Raw genomic sequence first — 19873 nt, 5'->3', positions numbered from 1 at the left:
CATTGGAATATTTCTCAAAAATAATTTGTGAGTGTTTGACAAAAGAAATCACATTTAAGAGTCTTGGTGATAGTGGGTCACAGCTGTGAATGAGGTAACATGTTAGTGTCAAATAACGCATGAAGCACATGGCTCGCGAGTCAAAAAGAAAACAGTAAAAAGGAAAAAGCAAACAGTAATAAAATTATTAAAGACAATAATGCAAACAATAAAACAACAGTGAAATGAAATAAAATAACAGTAAAGTAAAAGGATATTTACACGTAGTTGCGACTGTGGCTCACATCTTCCTCTGGTTTTACGTCCAGAAACGGCTTGAACGCCCTCTATGGGTCGAGGATAGGCTTCCCATCCAGTTTTCTTATAAACAGGCAAACAGGGTCGTTTATAGTCAGATTCCCGAGACTATATCGTGCATGCTCTTTCTGGAATAATGGCCATAACTGGAGAATTGCTCCTTGCACATATCCACTGGGATGCGTTTCAAGAGATAAAAGGATATCATCCAATGACTCCTTATTCAAGCCATCCCTAATGAATTGAATCTTATCTTCTCTGTTATCAGACATCATTCCTAAAGAACATGGGTTTCTATCGCAAATCATTCTGGCACACTTGTGACAAGCAACAGAAATTCTTTGAGCTCGTCGTTTTCTTGCATAATTTCCTTTACCACAACCAGGCATGTATGCAATAAATTTAGGAGGTAACTCACCTGCTAATCGTACTTTAGCCTCGATTAACCAACGGATGTCTGCAGGTATGTTATTCCTCATGAGCAATCGCATGCGTTCAGATCGGGCTTTATAGATCGTAAGGAGGGCATTCTGAGGGAGTGAAGGGAATCGCTTGTGAAGCTTCGCTAGAATCTCGTTTCTGTCCATACCTTCGCCTCAGAATATCAGTTATTATGGGAAACTGAAGTAACCGACTTGATTGTCACGGAGTACCGTTATCCGCCACTTCACCGGGGTAACAAACTAAAGCACACAAACAGAAAAACAAATTAAAACACACAAAGAAAATCAAAATCGTCCTCGTATTGAATTTACCTCAAGCTCCAACTGGATGTCGTAAACACTTCTCTCAATATCTCTGAGTTGGCTTTCTAAACCCTCAACATAAGCTACTAACTTTGGTGGTTGTAGAGCCCAAATGCGATGTGTTTTACAAAATTGAATCTGCCTTTTGAGATGAGTTTTGACACGTTGAAGTGGTTTAAGAATGTTCAGGAGGAACGGTCTAAGTATGGTACTCATGATTAACAATGATAAAAAAACTTAATGGAAAAACAAACACACTTATGCAAAAATAATTTCAATTAACAAATAAAAAGAAAGAAAGAAAAATCGAATCAACGAAAAGAAAAAAAATCAATTCAAATCTGGTGGGTCACTTAAATTTATTTCGGTGTCTTCTCCATGTGCTTGGTACTCTAAATATGGCTTTAATCTTTGACCATTGACTTTAAACGTGACACCGTTCTTTGGGTCTTTAATTTCAATTGTCCCATGTGGAAAAACAGTATGAACAATAAATGGACCAGACCAACGGGAGCGTAACTTACCTGGAAATAGGTGCAAGCGAGAATTGAACAAAATCACTTTCTGACCTGGAGTGAAAGATTTTCTCATAATGTGCTTGTCATGAAAGACTTTCATTCGTTGCTTGTAAATCTTGGCATTTTCGTATGCATCATTGCGAATTTCTTTAAGTTCTGCCAGTTGTAATCTTCTTTCTGAGCTGCCATGCTGCATATCAAAGTTGAACTTCTTGATGGCCCAATATGCACGATGTTCGAGTTCCACAGGTAGGTGGCAAGCTTTTCCATACACTAGCCTGTAGGGTGACATCCCAATCGGGGTCTTGAAAGCCGTTCTATATGCCCATAATGCATCATCAAGTCTTAATGACCAATCTTTTCTGTCTGGCCTCACCGTCTTTTCTAATATGTGCTTTATTTCTCGATTGGATATCTCAACTTGGCCACTGGTTTGCGGATGATACGGGGTTGCCACTTTGTGTGTGATTGAATACTTTGTCAAAAGTGCTTTGAATGCTTTGTTACAAAAGTGGGCACCACCATCACTGATTATTGCTCGAGGGAATCCAAAGCGTGAGACAATGTTGTTTTTCAAAAATCCTATCACCACCTTGTGATCATTGGTTCTACATGGAATTGCTTCTACCCATTTTGAGACGTAGTCAACACCAACCAATATGTATTGATGGCCAAAAGAAGGGGGAAAGGGTCCCATGAAGTCGATACCCCATACGTCAAAAATCTCAACCACTAAAATTGGATTTAGTGGCATCATGTTCCTTCGTGTAATGCTCCCCATTCGTTGACACCTATCACATGAAGAACAAAAAGTGTAAGCGTCTCGAAATAGTGTTAGCCAATAGAAACCACATTGTAAAACTTTAGTCGCTGTTTTCTTAGCACTGAAATGGCCTCCACAAGCTTGTTCATGGCAGAATGAAAGGATATTCTGAATTTCATTTTCTGGGACACATCGTCTAACAATTTAGTCTGCACAATACTTGAACAAATACGGGTCATCCCAAAAGAAATTCTTTATTTCCGCAAAGAATTTGATCTTGTCTTGCTTGGTTCAATGCTCTGGAAGTTTACCTGTAACAAGATAATTAACTATATCAGCATACCAAGGTAATACTTCCACACTCATTAATTGTTCATCTGGAAATGACTCATTTAATATTAATGGCTCTGTAATTGTGTCAAAGTGAAGACGAGAGAGATGGTCCGCCACAACATTTTCTGACCCTTTCTTATCTTTGAATTCCAAGTCAAATTCCTGCAAAAGTAACACCCAACGAATTAGTCTAGCTTTTGCATCTTTCTTTGTGAGAAGATATTTAAGAGCAGCATGATCTGTGAACACAATTATTTTACAACCAATGAGATAAGATCGAAATTTTTCCAATGCAAACACTACTGCTAGCATTTCTTTTTCAGTAGTTGAATAGTTCAACTGTGCATCATTCAATGTCATACTAGCATAGTAAATAACATGAGGAATTCGATCAACTCTTTGTCCTAAAACTGCTCCTACTGCATAATCAGATGCATCACACATGAGCTCAAATGGTAAGCTCCAGTTTGGGGCCTGAATGATGGGTGATGATGTCAACAATTGTTTTAATTTTTCAAACGCCATGAGACATGAATCATTAAAGATAAAAGGTACATCCTTAGCAAGTAAATTGCATAAGGGTCTAGAAACTTTGCTAAAATCTTTAATGAAACGTCTATAGAAACCAGCATGCCCAAGGAAAGATCTTACTTCTCTGACTGTTTTGGGTGAAGGAAGATTAGAAATGAGATCCACCTTGGCTTTGTCCACCTCAATACCTTTGCTCGAAATGATGTGACCGAGGACAATACCTTGTTTTACCATAAAATGGCACTTCTCCCAATTTAAGACCAAATTCTTCTCGATACATCTCTGCAGAACTAGCGTTAGATGATGTAAACATTGATCAAACGAGTCACCAAAAACAGAAAAGTCATCTATAAAGACTTCAAGGAATCGTTCAACCATATCAGAAAAAATGCTCAACATGCATCGTTGAAATGTAGCAGGTGCATTACATAATCCAAATGGCATTCTCCTATATGCAAATGTGCCAAAAGGGCAAGTGAAAGTAGTTTTCTCTTGATCTTTTGGTGCTATGGGAATCTGATTATATCCTGAGTAACCATCTAGAAAGCAATAAAATTCGTGGCCTGCTAATCTATCAAGCATTTGATCGATAAATGGTAAAGGAAAATGATCTTTACGTGTGACAGAATTCAATTTTCTATAATCAATGCATACACGCCATCCTGTAGTTACTCTAGTTGGTATCAATTCATTATCGGCATTCGTAACTACTGTGACTCCTGACTTTTTGGGGACAACTTCTACAGGACTGACCCATGAACTATCAGAAATGGGGTAAATGATACCTGCATCTAATAGCTTAAGGACTTCAGTTCTAACCACTTCTTTCATATTAGGATTTAACCGACGTTGCATTTCCCTAGTAGATTTAGCATTTTCATCAAGGTGAATGTAATGCATGCAGTCTACTGGATTTATACCTTTGATGTCTGCTATGGTCCATCCTAATGCTCCTTTGTGCTCTTTTAAAACATCCAACAACTTACCTTTTTGTTCATCATTAAGGGATGATGAGATGATTACCGGCAGAGAACTTTCTTCTCCCAAAAATGCATATTCCAAAGTGTTGGGTAATGGTTTGAGCTCGAGTTTCGGTGGTGATTCTGATGATGGGATGAGTTTCTTCTCTGATGGTGCTAGTTGTTTAACTCTTGACTTCCATTTATTAGTGTCCATAGATGGTGCTGAGTCAAGTAGGGCATTGACCTCTTCGACCGATCTGTCAATATCAAAATCAAAACCAAAGTGAGTTAAGCATGTCTGTAAAGGATCATCACTAAGGTTTGAAACAAAAGTGTCATCAACTAATGCTTCTATTAAATCCACATCAACAATTCCATCATCTGCATTGTGAGGTTGTTTGGCAATGTTGAAGATGTTCAACTCCATAGTCATGTTGCCGAAGGACAATTGCATATTTCCGGTCCTACATTGAATGTGAGCATCCGCAGTTGCCAAGAAAGGTCGGCCTAGAATAATGGGGATGTGCTTCCTTGAATCCTGTATTGGTTGAGTGTCAATTACAATGAAATCAACAGGAAAATAAAACTTGTCTACCTGGATAAGCACGTCCTCCACAATACCACGAGGTATTTTCGTGGACCGATCTGCAAGTTGTAACACCACTGGAGTTGGGTGTAATTCTCCCAGTCCAAGTTTCACAAACACAGAGTAAGGCAATAAATTTACACTAGCTCCTAAATCCAACAAAGCATTCTCAATTGTGTGGTTCCCTATACTACATGAGATAGTGGGGGAGCCTGGGTCTTTGCATTTTAAAGGAATTTTATGTTGGAGTATAGAACTAACGTTTTCTGTTAAAAATGCCTTCTTTTGAACATGCATGTTTCTCTTTTTAGTACACAAATCTTTAAGAAACTTGGCATAAGATGGAACTTGCTTTATAGCATCAAGTAAAGGGATGTTAACACTTACCTGTTTGAAGATTTCGAGAATCTCACCTGTAGATTTTCCCTTTTTTCCTTTCGCTAACCTCTGAGGAAATGGAGCTTTGGGAAAGTATTCTCGTGGGTTGGCTTCTTCTCTCTCCTCCGGTGGTGAGTCCTCAACGTTCACAGGTACAATTTGATTTTCCTTTGTCACCGGCATCTCCACTTTGTTGTCGATTTCTTTTCCTTTTCGCAAGGTCATTATTGCTTTGACCTCTCCATGCTGCTGTGGTGAACTGGTACTCGCTTCCTGCACTCCTTTAGGATTAGGCACTGGTTGACTTGGAAATTTTCCTTTCTCAACAGTCATTGCCAAGGTCTGAACTGAAGAAGCGAGTTGTCCCACCATCTTCTCCAGGCTTGAAACTGATTGAGCTTGTGAGTTGAAGCCTGCTCTCAACTCATTTCGTAGTCCATCAATGGTGCGGTTCTGTTGCTCAATCGTGGAGTGAGTAAGATTCTTGAGATTCTGGAATGAATCCTCCCATGGTCTGGGTTGAGAGTAATTCTGGTTTTGATTGTATGGTCTAAATGGGGGCTGAGAGGCTTGAGAATTTTGAGCAATTTGTTGCATTGGTGGAGCTGGAGCTGCTGGTCCATTCTGTTGGAATCCTTGAGACCATGAAAAATTGGGGTGGTCTCTCCATCCAGGGTTATATGTGTTGGAGTATGGGTTGTAATTCGATGGTTTTCTCATTACACCTATGGCATTGGCTTGATCTGAGTATGAGTCATGGTCATGTGCCTCTGTTGATTTAGCAGTCGATAACGATGCTATTTGTCGAGAGAGACCTTCAATTATCGCTTTGACTTCTTTGATTTCTGAATTTGATTCGCCAATTTGAACCTCATTCACTCCTTTAATTCTTCTAGTATTCCTGAGTGATCGACTCCGTTGTTGGGAATTATCCGCTTGTCGCTGGAAAAATTCCCAAATCTCTGATGCACTTTTTGACATTAGCTCTCCTCCACTTGTTGCCATTAGTCATTCTTGCACATTTGGTAGTAATCCCTCCAAAAAGTATTGGCATTGGTGCCATTTCTCGTACCCATGATGTGGACACTTCAAGAGTAGCCCATTGAATCGCTCCCATGTTTCGAAAAACTGCTCGTCCTCTCTTTGGGTAAACTCCGAGATTTCCCTGCGAATAGCATTGGTTTTATGCACTGGGAAATATTTATTCAAAAATTTTGTTACCATTTGTTCCCATGATGAAATGCTATTAGCAGGCAATGTATTAAGCCATGAACGAGCTCTATCCTTTAAAGAAAATGGGAATAATCTGAGTTTAACATCATCGTCTGAAAAATTCTCATATTTAAATGTTTGACAAATAGCATGAAAATCATTCAAATGATTATATGGGTCCTCATTTTCTAAGCCATAGAATGTGGGGAGACAATTTAGCACACTAGGTTTTAGTTCAAAGCTCCTAGCAGCTACATTTGGGTATCTTATGCATGATGTGCTCAAATTAGCTAAGGGACTAAAATAGTCCTTAAATGGCCTCTCCTGTGGTGCTTGTAAATCCATTTTATTTTTAACGTGTTTGTGTGTGCGAAGTGTTTTTTCTAATTCAAGGTCTATAGGTTCAAGATTAGGTAATAATGACCTACGACCATGCATGCAAAATAAATAAAATAAAAATAAAGATGCAAACAAAACAAAAAATAAAGATGGGAACAAAACAAATAAAAATAAAGAAGAGGGAGAAATTACGATACTAACCTGATTGCGCTATTACAACCTTTCTATAAAAACACACAAAAATAAATACGTGAAATGAATTAACTAAAAATTAAATTAATAAAATAAAGGAAAATTACAAAGAAAAAAAAATAAATTGAAAATTAAATTACAGAATTTTAAAGAAGAGAAAAAGAAAAGAAATACTAACCTTTAGATTCACTTTTTTTTTTCTTTTTTTAATAATAATAAAAAAAATACAAGAAAACAAATAAAAGAAATTATTCACAAAAATTAGTTCTATGAATTAAAATTACTTACCTCCCCGGCAACGGCGCCAAAAACTTGTTGTGCAAATTTTAATGTACTCGCAAGCGCACGAATCTATTGTAGTGTAGATCAATGGTGACGAGTGTCGATCCCACGAGGAGGTGGATTTTAATTATATATAGAATTAATTTTGTAAATGGGTGGTTGGAATTATGGTGGAAATGATTTGGAATATGCTAAAACTTAAATTAAAATGGCGAGAATAAATTCTAAAACTGGAATTAAAATGGCGAGAATGAATTGAAGAGGATTCTATTGAAATGACGTACTTGGGTATCTGGATCCGTATCAACATGCATCATGGGCTAAATATTCCTTATTAATACCAATTAAATCATGAGGGGGGAATCCACACCGCATGAACCACGCTCTAATCAATATGGTGCTAAGGGCTTATCGTGCCAAATAATAATAACCTTATACTAGAGAGCCGGTGTAACCAAGGCGGTATCTAGACAAGATTATTATTATTTGTCGACGAGAAGTCAAAACATCCACAAAAACTAGAGGGGAAGAGAAAATAAATTTACCAAATTAAGCCCATGACACATGTTGAGACTTCACCTTCAACCCAAGCTTGAAAGAAAATTAGCCACTCATAGTTGAACTAGGGGCAAAATGGGAATTTATTAAAATACGAAGAAAATACAAGATGGAGAAGAAATTACAGAAAACAGAGTCCAAAAATGGATTCAGAGATATCAAATTAGGGGGGGGAGGCCCCCTTTTTATAGATACATGGAGTAAATCATGGCCATCGGATTAAAAACAGTTTGGACGCTCAGGATTGCGCCACGTCATCAGTCAACAGTCCATGGTTTGACCACGCGGATGAACAGTAACACGGTTTGACCCGACTTTGAACAGTAACGCGGTTTGACCCGACTTTGAACAGTAACGCGGTTTGACCCGAATGAACAGTAACGCGGTTTGGTTGAAACTAATCCTGTGTGATGCATGCACCGTACGCGAGATTTTTCGTCCACTGATATACTGCCACGTCACCATCAACAGTACATAAGAATTTTAGCCCAACAGGATCGTGACACCTCATCAGTCAATGCCACGTCATCAATCCGTCTATGTGAACAATGCCGTGAACAGTAACGTATACAGTACTGTGTACGTGAATAGTACCGTACATGTGAATAGTGTCATTTTTCCTTTTATGGTCCTCCTAAGGTTTTCGACCGTCCTGAGTTCAAAAGTGATGTCCGTTTTGCCGTCTGATCTCTCCTTTATTGTGAAATGACTATAATGCCCCTAGAATACATAAATTACTTAATTAAAATAAAACACACGTAATTAAATCATAAGAATGTTAAATACATAAAAGTAAGGGTTGTTAGTAAGACTTGAAATGTAAAATGACGGTTTTCTCCTTTATAAATATGCATTTTCTAACACTCAACATCCGCTATGGTCCATCCTAATGCTTCTTTGTACTCTTTTAAAACATCCAACAACTTACCTTTTTGTTCGTCATTTAGGGATGATGAGATGATTACCGGTAGAGTACTTTCTTCTTCAAAAAATGCATATTCCAAAGTGTTGGGTAATGGTTTGAGCTCGAGTTTCGGTGGTGATTCTGATGATGGGATGAGTCTCTTCTCTGATAGTGCTACTTGTTCAACTCTTGACTTCCATTTATTAGTGTCCATAGATGGTGCTGAGTCAAGCAGGGCATTAACCTCATCGACTGATCTGTCAATATCAAAATCCAAACCAAAGTGAGTTAAACATATTTGTAAAGGATCATCACTAAGGTTTGAAAGAAAAGTATTATCAACTATTATTTCTATTAAATCCACATCAACAATTTCATCATCTGCACTGTGAGGTTGTTTGTCAATGTTGAAAATGTTTAGCTCCATAGTCATGTTGCCGAAGGACAACTGTATATTTCTAGTCCTGCATTGAATGTGAGCATCCGCAGTTGCCAAGAAAGGTCGGCCTAGAATAATAGGGATGTGCTTCCTTGAATCCTGTATTGGTTGAGTGTCAATTACAATGAAATCAACAGGAAAATAAAACTTGTCTACTTGGATAAGCACGTCCTCCACAATGCCACGAGGTATTTTTGTGGACCGATCTGCAAGCTGTAACACCACTGGAGTTGGGTGTAATTCTTCAAGTCCAAGTTTCAAAAATACTGAGTAAGGCAACAGATTTACACTATCTCCTAAATCCAATAAAGCATTCTCAATTGTGTGGTTCTCTATGCTACATGAGATAGTGGGGGAGCCTGGGTCTTTGCATTTTAAAGGAATTTTATGTCGGAGTATAGAACTAACGTTTTCTGTTAAAAATGCCTTCTTTTGAACATGCATATTTCTCTTTTTAGTACAAAGGTCTTTAAGAAACTTGGTATAAAATGAAACTTGTTTAATAACATCAAGTAAAGGGATGTTAACACTTACCTATTTGAAGATTTCGAAAATCTCACCTGTGGATTTTTCCTTTTTTCCTTTAGCTAACCTTTGAGGAAATGGAGCTTTCAGAACATATTCTCGTAGGTTGGTTTCTTTTTTCTCCTCCGATGGTGAGTCCTCAACACTCACAGGAACAATTTGATTTTCTTTTGTCACCGGCATCTCCACTTTGTTGTCGACTTCTTTTCCTTTTCGCAAGGTCATGATTGCTTTGACTTCTCCATGCTACTGTGGTGAACTAGTACTTGCTTCATGCACTCCTTTAGGATTAGGCACTGGTTGACTTGGAAACTTGCCTTTCTCAACAGTCATTGCCAAGGTCTGAACTGAAGAAGCAAGTTGTCCCACCATCTTCTTGAGGCTTGAAACTGATTGGGCTTGTGAGTTTAAGCATGCTCTCAACTCATTTCGTAGTCCATCAATAGTGCGGTTCTGTTGCTCAATCGTGGAGTGAGCAACATTCTTGAAATTCTAGAATGCATCCTCCCATGGTCTGGGTTGAGAGTAGTTCTGGTTTTGATTGTATGGTCTAAATGGTGGCTGAGAGGCTTGAGGATTTTGAGGAATTGGTTGCATTGGTGGAGCGGGAGCCGCTGGTCCATTCTGTTGGAATCCTTGAGACTATGAAAAATTGGGGTGGTCTCTCCATCCAGGGTTATATGTGTTGGAGTATGGGTTGTAATTTGATGGCTTTCTCATTACACCTATGGCATTGGCTTGATCTGAGTATGAGTCATGGTCATGTGGTTTTGTTGATTTAGCGGTCGATAACGATGCTATTTGTTGAGCAAGACCTTCAACCATCTTCTTGACTTCTTTGATTCCCGAAGTTGACTCGCCAATTTGAACCTCATTTACTCCCTTAATTCTTCAGTATTCCTGAGTGATCGACTCTGTTGTTGGGAATTATCCGCTTGTCGTTGGAAGAATTCCCAAATCTTTGATGCACTTTTTGATATTAGTTCTCCTCCACTTGTTGCCATTAGCCATTCTTACACATTCGGCAATAATCCCTCCAAAAAGTATTGGCATTGGTGTCATTTCTCGTACCCATGATGTGGACACTTCAAGAGTAGCCCATTGAATCGCTCTCGTGTTTTGAAAAACTGCTCGTCCTCTCTCTGGGTAAACTCCGAGATTTCCTTGCGAATAGCGTTGGTTTTATGCACTGGGAAATATTTATTCAAAAATTTTGTTACCATTTGTTCCCATGATGAAATGCTATTAGCAGGTAATGTATTAAGCCATGAACGAGCTCTATCTTTTAAAGAAAATAGGAATAATATGAGTTTAACATCATCGTTTGAAAAATTTTCGTATTTAAAAGTTTGACAAATAGCATGAAAATCATTCAGATGATTATATGGATCCTCATTTTCTAGGCCATAAAATGTGGGGAGACAATTTAGCACACTAGGTTTTAATTCAAAACTCCTAGCAGCTACATTTGGGTATCTTATGCATAATGTGCTCAAATTAGCTAAGGGGCTAAAATAGTCCTTAAATGGCCTCTCCTGTGGTGCTTGTAAATCCATTCCAAATTTATTTTTAATGTGCATGTGTGTGCGAAGTGGTTTTTCTAGTTCAAGGTCTATAGATTCAAGATTAGGAAATAATAACCTACGACCATGCATGCAAAACAAATAAAATAAAAATAATGATGGGAAAAAATAAATAAAAATAAAGAAGATGGAGAAATTACGATACTAACCTTATTGCGCGATTACAACCTTACTGTAAAAATACACAAAAATAAATACGTGAAATAAATTAACTAAAAATTAAATTAATAAAATAAACAAAAATTACAAAGAAAAAAAATAAATTGAAAATTAAATTACCGAATTTTAAAGAAGAGAAAAAGAAAAGAAATACTAACATTTATATGTAGATTCACTTTTTTTTCTTAATAATTAAAAAAATACAAGAAAACAAATAAAAGAAATTATTCATAAAAATCAATTCTATGAATTAAAATTACTTACCTCCCCGGCAACGGCGCCAAAAACTTGTGTAAATTTTATTGAACTCGCAAGTGCACGAATCTATTGTAGAATAGACTAATGGTGACGAGTGTCGATCCCACGAGGAGGTGGATTTTAATTGTGTGTAGAATTAATTTTGTAAATGGGTGGTGGATTTGTGGTGAAAATGATTTGGATTATCCTAAAATTGGAATTGAAATGGCGAGAATAAATTCTAAAATTGGAATTGAAATGGCGAGAATAAATTGAAGAGAAATCTATTGAGATGACGTACTTGGGTATCTGGATCCGTATCAACATACATCATGGGCTAAATATTCATTATTAATGTCAATTAAATCATGAGGGGGGAATCCACACCTCATGAACCACGCTCTAATCAATATGGTGCTAAGGGCTTAGCGTGCCAAATAATAATAATCTTGTACTAGGGGCCGGTGAAACCAAGGCGGTACTAGACAAGATTAGTATTATTTGTCGACGAGAAGTCAAAACATCCACAAAAATTAGAGGGGAAGAGAAAGTAAATTTACCCAATAAAGCCCATGACACATGTTGAGACTTCACCTTCAACCCAAGCTTGAAAGAAAATTAGCCACTCATAATTGAACTAGGGGCAAAATGAAGATTTATTAAAATACATAGAAAATACAAGATGGAGAAGGAATTATAGAAAATGGATCCCAAAAATGGATTTAGAGCTATCAAATTAGGGGGGAGAGGCCCCATTTTTATAGACACATGGAGTAAATCATGGCCATCGAATTAAAAACAGTTTGGACGCTCAGGATTGCACCACATCATCAGTCAACAGTACGCGGTTTGACCACGCGGATGAACAGTAACACAGTTTGACCCGGGTTGAACAGTGACGCGGTTTGGTTGAAAATAATCCTATGTGATACCGTACGCGAAATTTTTCGTCCACTGATATGCTACCACGTCACCATCAACAGTACATAAGAATTTTAGCCCAACAAGATCGTGACACCTCATCAGTCAATGCCACATCATCGGTCAATGCCACGTCATTGATCCGTCTATGTGAACAGTGTCATGAACAGTAACGTAGACAGTACCGTACATGTGAATAGTGCTATTTTTCCTTTTATGCTCCTCCTAAGGTTTTCGACCGTCCTGAGTTCAAAAGTGATGTCCGTTTTGCCATCTGATCTCTTGTTTATTGTGAAATGACCATGATGCCCCTAAAATACATAAAATACTTAATTAAAATCAAACACACATAATTAAATTGCAAGAAACTTAAATACATAAAAGTAAGGGTTGTTAGTAAAACTTGAAATGTAAAATGATGATTTTCTCCTTTATAAATGTACATTTTCTAACACTCAACAGTTTCTCCTAGTTTTTGAGTGAAAGTAGTGATTTGTCTTTTGAATGAATTTGTTCTGTGGGGTGGGAAGAATTTTTTCAAAAATTGTGCTTGCATTTCATGCCAAGTTCTGATGGATCTTGACCTAAGATTTTGTAACCAAGTTTTAGCTTTATCCTTTAGTGAGAAAGGAAAAAACTTAGGCCTGATTATATTCATGCTACAATTTTGATCAGAACATGATTTCTTCAAATTCCCCTTAAATGTAAATATGGATTTTCAGACTCAAAACCATGAAAAGTAGGAAGAAATTGAATGATACCAGGTTTTAAATTAAAACGTGATGCATCAGGAGCGAAAACTATGCATGATGGTGACCCTGTTCTAGTAGGATGCATAAAGTCTCTAAGAGTCCTAGGCTGTTCATGAAGATTTTGTAAGGCTTAGTCATTTTTCGTGCTCCGAAAAATTTTAAGCTCCTATGTCAATCATATTTAAGGGTGGTAAAGGTGATCTTCTAATTATATGCAATACTAATGATATGTGTTAAACCAATTATGCATAAAATGCTAAATAAAATTGCAGAAATAAAAATAAACTGGAAATCAAATAAGTAAAAAATACGAAATAAAAATAAACAAACTGAAATTAAATAAATAAATAAATTAGGCGGTGAAACCAGCCATAAACAAATAAATTAAAAGAAACAGTTTAGACAGTATTTTAAAACCAGCCATATAATAAAACATAAAATTAAATAAATTAATGTACAAGAATAAATAAACTGAAATTAAAATGTTAGGTGGTAGAACTGACCATATAAACAAAAATATATAAATTAACAAAATTTAAATAACAGTCAAGCAGTAGAACCGACCATTTAAAATAAATGCGGAAAGTAAATTGTAGAAATTTAAAGAAATAAATTTGATTTTGGGACCGATTTGCAAAGGTTGCTATGCTAAAATGAAGTTTCTCACAAATTTTATGGATAATGTTAAATTTTGAAAAGAGGAGGGGTGCTAACTGAAGTTTTGCAAAAAGAGAATAAAATAGAATCACGAAAAGATAGTAACGACAAAAAAATTAAAATAAAATAAAAATAAAGTAAAGACAAACTAACAATAAATTTAGAAAACTCCCCGGTAACGGCGCCAAAAACTTGACACGACTCAAAAGTGTATTACTCTCAAGTATAAGAGTGTCTAGTTATAATATAACCGGGTGAATCCGGGATCGAACCACAAGAAATTTTAAAATCTAGTTGTCAATTTGTTAAACATTGCATCTCTTTCATGCTAATTTTCTTGCATTTGGTTTGTTTTGTTTTGTGTGTACTTGTGAGGACATAGCACCTCTCAAGTTTTGGGGGGCTATTTTAGTATTAGTGCATGTGTTTGTATTGTGCATTATGTGTTTTGTGTGATGTGCAGCTCTGTTATCTAATTGCGTATGAGATTAATAAAAACTCAATAAAGATAAAGTGAGTGTCAGTCAATATTTATGAGAATGCCAAGTAGGGATAGTGTTAGTGCATAAACACTAATGCTATTGGTGTCAATGTGCAAGAGTACACAACAAGTAATAAAGTGATAAGTATTCAAGATCGTCTCCACAGGGATTGATGTTATTAGACTTGCTACAGCAATCTTAACAGTGTAGATTTTGTCTAAATTAAGATAAACAATTGATGAAACTAATTTACTAATTAAAATAAAAACACAATAAATAAAATGCAATAAAGTAAATTATCACATCAAACTTAAGGATAAAACTAATGGGAATATAAAGTAGTTGAGTGAATAAACTCTCTTAATGGTATTGACTATTTTCTAATGGTTGAGCTCGGTTGCTGCAGTATTTGCTACAGCACTGGGCAGAATCCTTATGTATCCTCAGCCGTCACATGTTGGATATCTTATATCTATATGCAACCTAACAATGATCAGTTGCTATGCCAACATAAGATATAGCATTACACGCTTAGGTTCTATTTACCCTACAAGGTGAATCCTTATGTCTAGTTCATCACTAATCTTAAATCAAGCATGGCCCTTTTGGGACTCAAGTAAAACTCAATCCGGGAAACTCAATTTAAGATCAAGTATTGTTCTGATATGTTCCACTAAGATAGGTCATTTTGCGGCTCTCTCCTAACTTGTATCATTAAATGGGTGATCAATCGAAATAATGAATAAAAATAAATACTATCAAAATAAACTGCTACAGCAAACATGCAGCAACACATATATTCAGTCAATAAACCATCAAGATTGTTTATCATTCAACTATAAATAAATTTAGTTCATGGTTTGTAAAAGAAAAATAAAGAACAAAGTTTTAGCCATGAAACACATCCCCATGAGTAAATAGAAAATGAGAAAGCAAGAGGAGAATAAGAATGATTGAGCTCTCAATTGATTTCTGCAATTTTTCCTCTTGTGCAGCTCTTAATCTCTCTCTTGAATCTTGTTTTTCTTTTGTTTCTTTGTGTTTTTCTCTTTGGGTGACGGCCTTCTTTATTCCTTATGATATGTGCTTTTTTTATAACTGAAAATTAGGGTAAACGGAAGCCTAGGGCACGCATAAGTCAGATTAGGAAACTGCAGATCGTAATTCTGCAAGTACCCCGCGCGGAATTTTCTCTGTCGTTGTTCTAGGATTACTACAGCAATGGTTGCTACAACAACATCTACAGCAACTGCACTGTTTCAGATTTGTTTCAACTCTTTTGTAGCCATGTTCTTTCTTTATTTTTGCAGTCATGTTCTTTCTTTATTTTTGCAACCCTATTGCATAGCATTCCTTCCATGAATTATAAGCTTCTAGAAACCTACAATTATGCACACAATTTGAGCACAAATTACTTTAAATCAAGCAAAACTTATTAAGATTGACTAAAATGATTATTTATGCAAAATGTAACAAAAATGCAATAGAAACACATAATTTACTCTCTAAGTAGTATTGATTTAAGCCTAAAAGTGCTATGATAACTCTCATTTCATAGAGTTATCACACCCCCAAACTTAAACCATTATTTGTCCTCAAGTAATGATAGCAACATTCACATTTCAATCACACAATCATGCAACAAATAACTCAACTCTATCATCAAATTTGCAAGGATTATTCCACCCTTAAATCACACTCTTAATCATACAAAATAGCCATAGCAGTTCAGTTCTAGACTTAGGTCTCATTCTGTCCAAAGTGTGTGTGTGCCACTTTGATCAAATTCTAGAGGTGCTACAACATTACACAGACATCTATAATTCAAAAGTAGAACACAAATATATTCACATATAGGGGAGCAGAACTTACAATTATATTCAATCTGTGCTACAATTTTTTTTTTCAGTTAAACCCTTCAATGCAACATTGAGCTTTCATGTGAATACCTATCACTTGTAATGATGACACCCAATTACTCACTCAAAGTACATGTCAGCGTTGCTGCAACAACACATCCAGGATGTTATATCTAGGCCATACCTTTGGACACCTTTGACTCAAGGTTGAACACAGGGCTCATGAACAGACCAGGTTACTCAGTATCCTAGGCAACAGACCTCTTGATCACCATTTTTTTTTTGCTTTTCTTTTTCTTTTAATAATTGCTGCAGCACTACTCGTAGCTCGTGTTGCCTTTGGACTCAAGTTTACATACGGGGTGCATACTCAACCTTGGTTACTCAACAACTTAAACCATTGGAGCAGAATTTATTTCATAACAGGCATAGTCTAACAAAAATTTTCCCCCAAACTTGAGATATTTTCTACTCTTTTCAACTAAAGTCTAAGTGTCAGGACAGAAGTTCAACCTCCATCTATAACTATCTCTATTTGGCTTTCTCATAAATAGTGAATAACACTCAATTTATCTTCATTATGTTTTCAAATCCATACACAAATATTAGATAACAGAGCTTCATACAACACAAGCATAAACACAACCCCCCCAAACTTGAGTGGTGTTGTGTCCTCATAAGCACACAAAACAAAACTACATAAACCAGACATGCATACACTAAATAAAAGGACATGCAGAATGAATTAGAAAATTAAAACTAAATGAAAGAAAAATTTTGTAGCAAGAAGTAAAATAAACTAGCGGTTAAGGGTACTGCCCTGTTACTGGAAGCACTGCTGCAGCACAGGCTGTAAACGGTCACTTCTTCTTTGATCCACTTCTCAAACACTTCTTATCATAAAATTTGATCAATCCATTTTTTACTGGAAAAGCAAGAAATGCCTCTGTTGTTTGAGAATCTTCTGTTATATGTCATGCTGTAAGTGATGTTGCAGCAATTCCTTCATGCTCTTTTTGCCCACAATTTTTTTACTTACTGTAATTTAACACAAAAACATATAAAAAATTAGATGCTCACTTAAAATAACAAAAAGACAAATTAAATAATTTAAAAGCTAAATTCAATGCCTTAAAAATTGGAAACAACTTCCCTTATTGGGTTGCCTCCCAATTAGCACTTGATTTTAGGTCCTTCAGCCTGACCTTTCTTGTTTCCTCAACCTGGATCTTTCAAGAACCGATCCCTCTTTAGGCTATTCACATAAGCTCCTAGATAGTGCTTCACTCTCTGTCCGTTAACTTTGAATTCTTGTTGGTCTGGAGTGAGTTCCCTTTGTTGGATTTGCTCGTCAATTCTAAAGGGTTACTTCTCTCCTGACCATGCTATGTTAACTGCTCCATGATCTTCACCATCAAGTTCTTCCAATGTTACAACATTGATTTCTTCTTTACTGCAGCAACTGTGTAATTTCTCTGCTACAACAAAGTCCATGACACTGATAAAATTACAATCTTCAATCTCATCAGGACTCTTCATGGCATCCAGCACATTGAATGTAACTTGCTGGTCATTCACCCTCATGGTTAATTCTCTTTTTTTAACATCAATTAAAGTCTTTCCCGTGGCTAAGAAAGGTCTCCCTAGAATGATTGACACTTCTTTGTCTGCCTCAAAGTCTAGCACAATGAAATCTACCGGAAAAATAAATTTATCCACCTTCACCAACACATCTTCAATTTTTCCTTCTGGATATGCATGAGATCTGTCAGCAAGTTGTAAAGTCACTGTTGTTGGTCTACATTCACCAACTCCCAATTGCTTAAACACTGATAAAGGCATGAGATTAATGTTAGCCCCTAAATCACAAAGTGCTTTGCCACTGTATTTAGTGCTTATAGAGCAAGGTATTGTAAAGCTTCCTAGATCCTTCATCTTCTGTGGTATCTTACTCTGAAGCATTCGGCTGCTCTCTTGTGTTAAAGCAACTGTTTCGAACTCTCCCAGTCTTCTTTTCTTTGTCAAAATATCCTTCAAAATTTTTGTATAGTTTGGCATTTGCTCTGGAACTTTCACAAAAGGGATATTGATATGCAGCTGTTTCAGCACTCACAAGATTTTACTGAACTGCTTATCTTATTGTTGCTTCTAAAATCATTGAGGGAAGAGTGGGGGGTGTCTAAACTGCTGTGCTGCAGCAGGTTGTGCAGACTACTTTTCTTTTGCTTTACTTAGGTCTGTTGCTGTTGGTGCTGTAGCTTCGTCACCACCAGGTGCTGGATCATAACTTTCTGCAGATGCTGTAGCAGAACTGTATTGATTTGCATTCTGAAAAGTGGAAGACTGTGACTTCTTCTCTACTTGAGTGTCTTCTTGACCTTGTGTGGACTCAATTCTTCTTTTTGGTACACCAATGGGACTATAAACATCATTTCCAGATCTCAAGTTAATCACTTTGCAGTGCTCTTTCCCTTCTCTTCTTGGATCCTCTGTATTACTAGGTAAACTACCTTGAAGTCTGTTGCTCAATGTTGTAGCAAGCTGTCCAATTTGATTTTCTAAGTTTCTCAAAGATACAGTATAACTTTGGATAACTGCTTCATTCTTCATAATATAATCCTTAATCAAACCTTCAAGGGAGCTGAGTTGATCATTGTTAATGCTTCTTTGCTCTTGATTTTGCTGATAAAACCCAGGTGGTTGAGCATGTCTCTAGTTCTGATAACTCCATGAAAAGTTTGGGTGTTGTCTCCATCCAAGGTTGTGAGTGTTTGAATATGGATTGTCCTGGTTCTGTTTATTGAAGCTGCCCATATGGTTAACCGAAGCTGGATTACCAGGACAATTGTCAAATAAATGCCCTTCTCTACAATAAACGCAAGACATATCAGATATTTGGTTAACAGTTGCTGGAGCAATAGTCATGCCCTTTACCATTTTTGTTAATGAAGTTACTTGGGCTGACAATGCTGTCAAGGCATCTACGTTATGAACTTCTGTTGTTCCTCTTGCTGCAGCTTGTCTGGTTGATGGCCACTGATAGTTATTGTTGGCTATCCTCTCCAAAATTTCATAAGCCTCATTGTAAGACTTAGATAACAATGCCCTATTTGTTGAAGCATCCACCATCATTCTAGTGCTTGGGTTGAGACCATTATAAAAAGTTTACAACTGTATGCAGCAAGGAATACCATGATGAGGACATTTTCTGAGTAACTCCTTAAATCTCTCCCATGCGTCACACAAGCTCTCATCTTCAAATTGATGGAAAGATGTGATCTCATTCATCAACTTTGCATTCTTGGTTGGCGGGAAGTATTTCAACAAAAAATTTTCAACCAAGTCACTCCATGTAGTGATAGAATTTGGTGGTAGAGAATTCAACCATTCTCTTGCTCGATCTCTCAAAGAAAACGGAAAAAGTCTGAGTCTCAATGCTTCCTGCGATGCTCCAGCAATCTTAAAAGATTCACTCACTTCCAAAAATAGCTTAAGATGTAGATGAGGATCTTCTGATGGCAGTCCATTAAATTGCCCTACTGTTTGTAGCATCTGAAACATCACTGGTTTGAGCTCAAAATTTTCAGCTTGAACGTCGGGTCTAACTATTCCTGGATGTATGGCTTGAGGAGTTAACATTGCGTAGTCTCGAATGGCT

General features: G+C 36.7%; 1 non-coding gene and 1 pseudogene across 1 annotated transcript; one reads left to right on the top strand and one right to left on the bottom strand.

The window, feature by feature from the left end:
- LOC127901873 (uncharacterized) overlaps positions 1-18273 on the bottom strand; it is a 47440-nt pseudogene extending 29167 nt beyond the window's left edge.
- A 1129-nt stretch (positions 18274-19402) lies between these two features.
- On the top strand, positions 19403-19509 carry LOC112499123 (small nucleolar RNA R71). Its single transcript, XR_003066646.1, has one exon. It is a non-coding gene; the product is annotated as a small nucleolar RNA R71 (small nucleolar RNA).
- The last annotated feature ends 364 nt before the right edge of the window (positions 19510-19873 follow it).

The sequence above is a fragment of the Citrus sinensis genome, chromosome 4 (assembly GCF_022201045.2).
Source record: "Citrus sinensis cultivar Valencia sweet orange chromosome 4, DVS_A1.0, whole genome shotgun sequence".
Classification (NCBI taxonomy): domain Eukaryota; kingdom Viridiplantae; phylum Streptophyta; class Magnoliopsida; order Sapindales; family Rutaceae; genus Citrus; species Citrus sinensis.
This window is presented reverse-complemented; position numbering and strand designations above follow the sequence as displayed.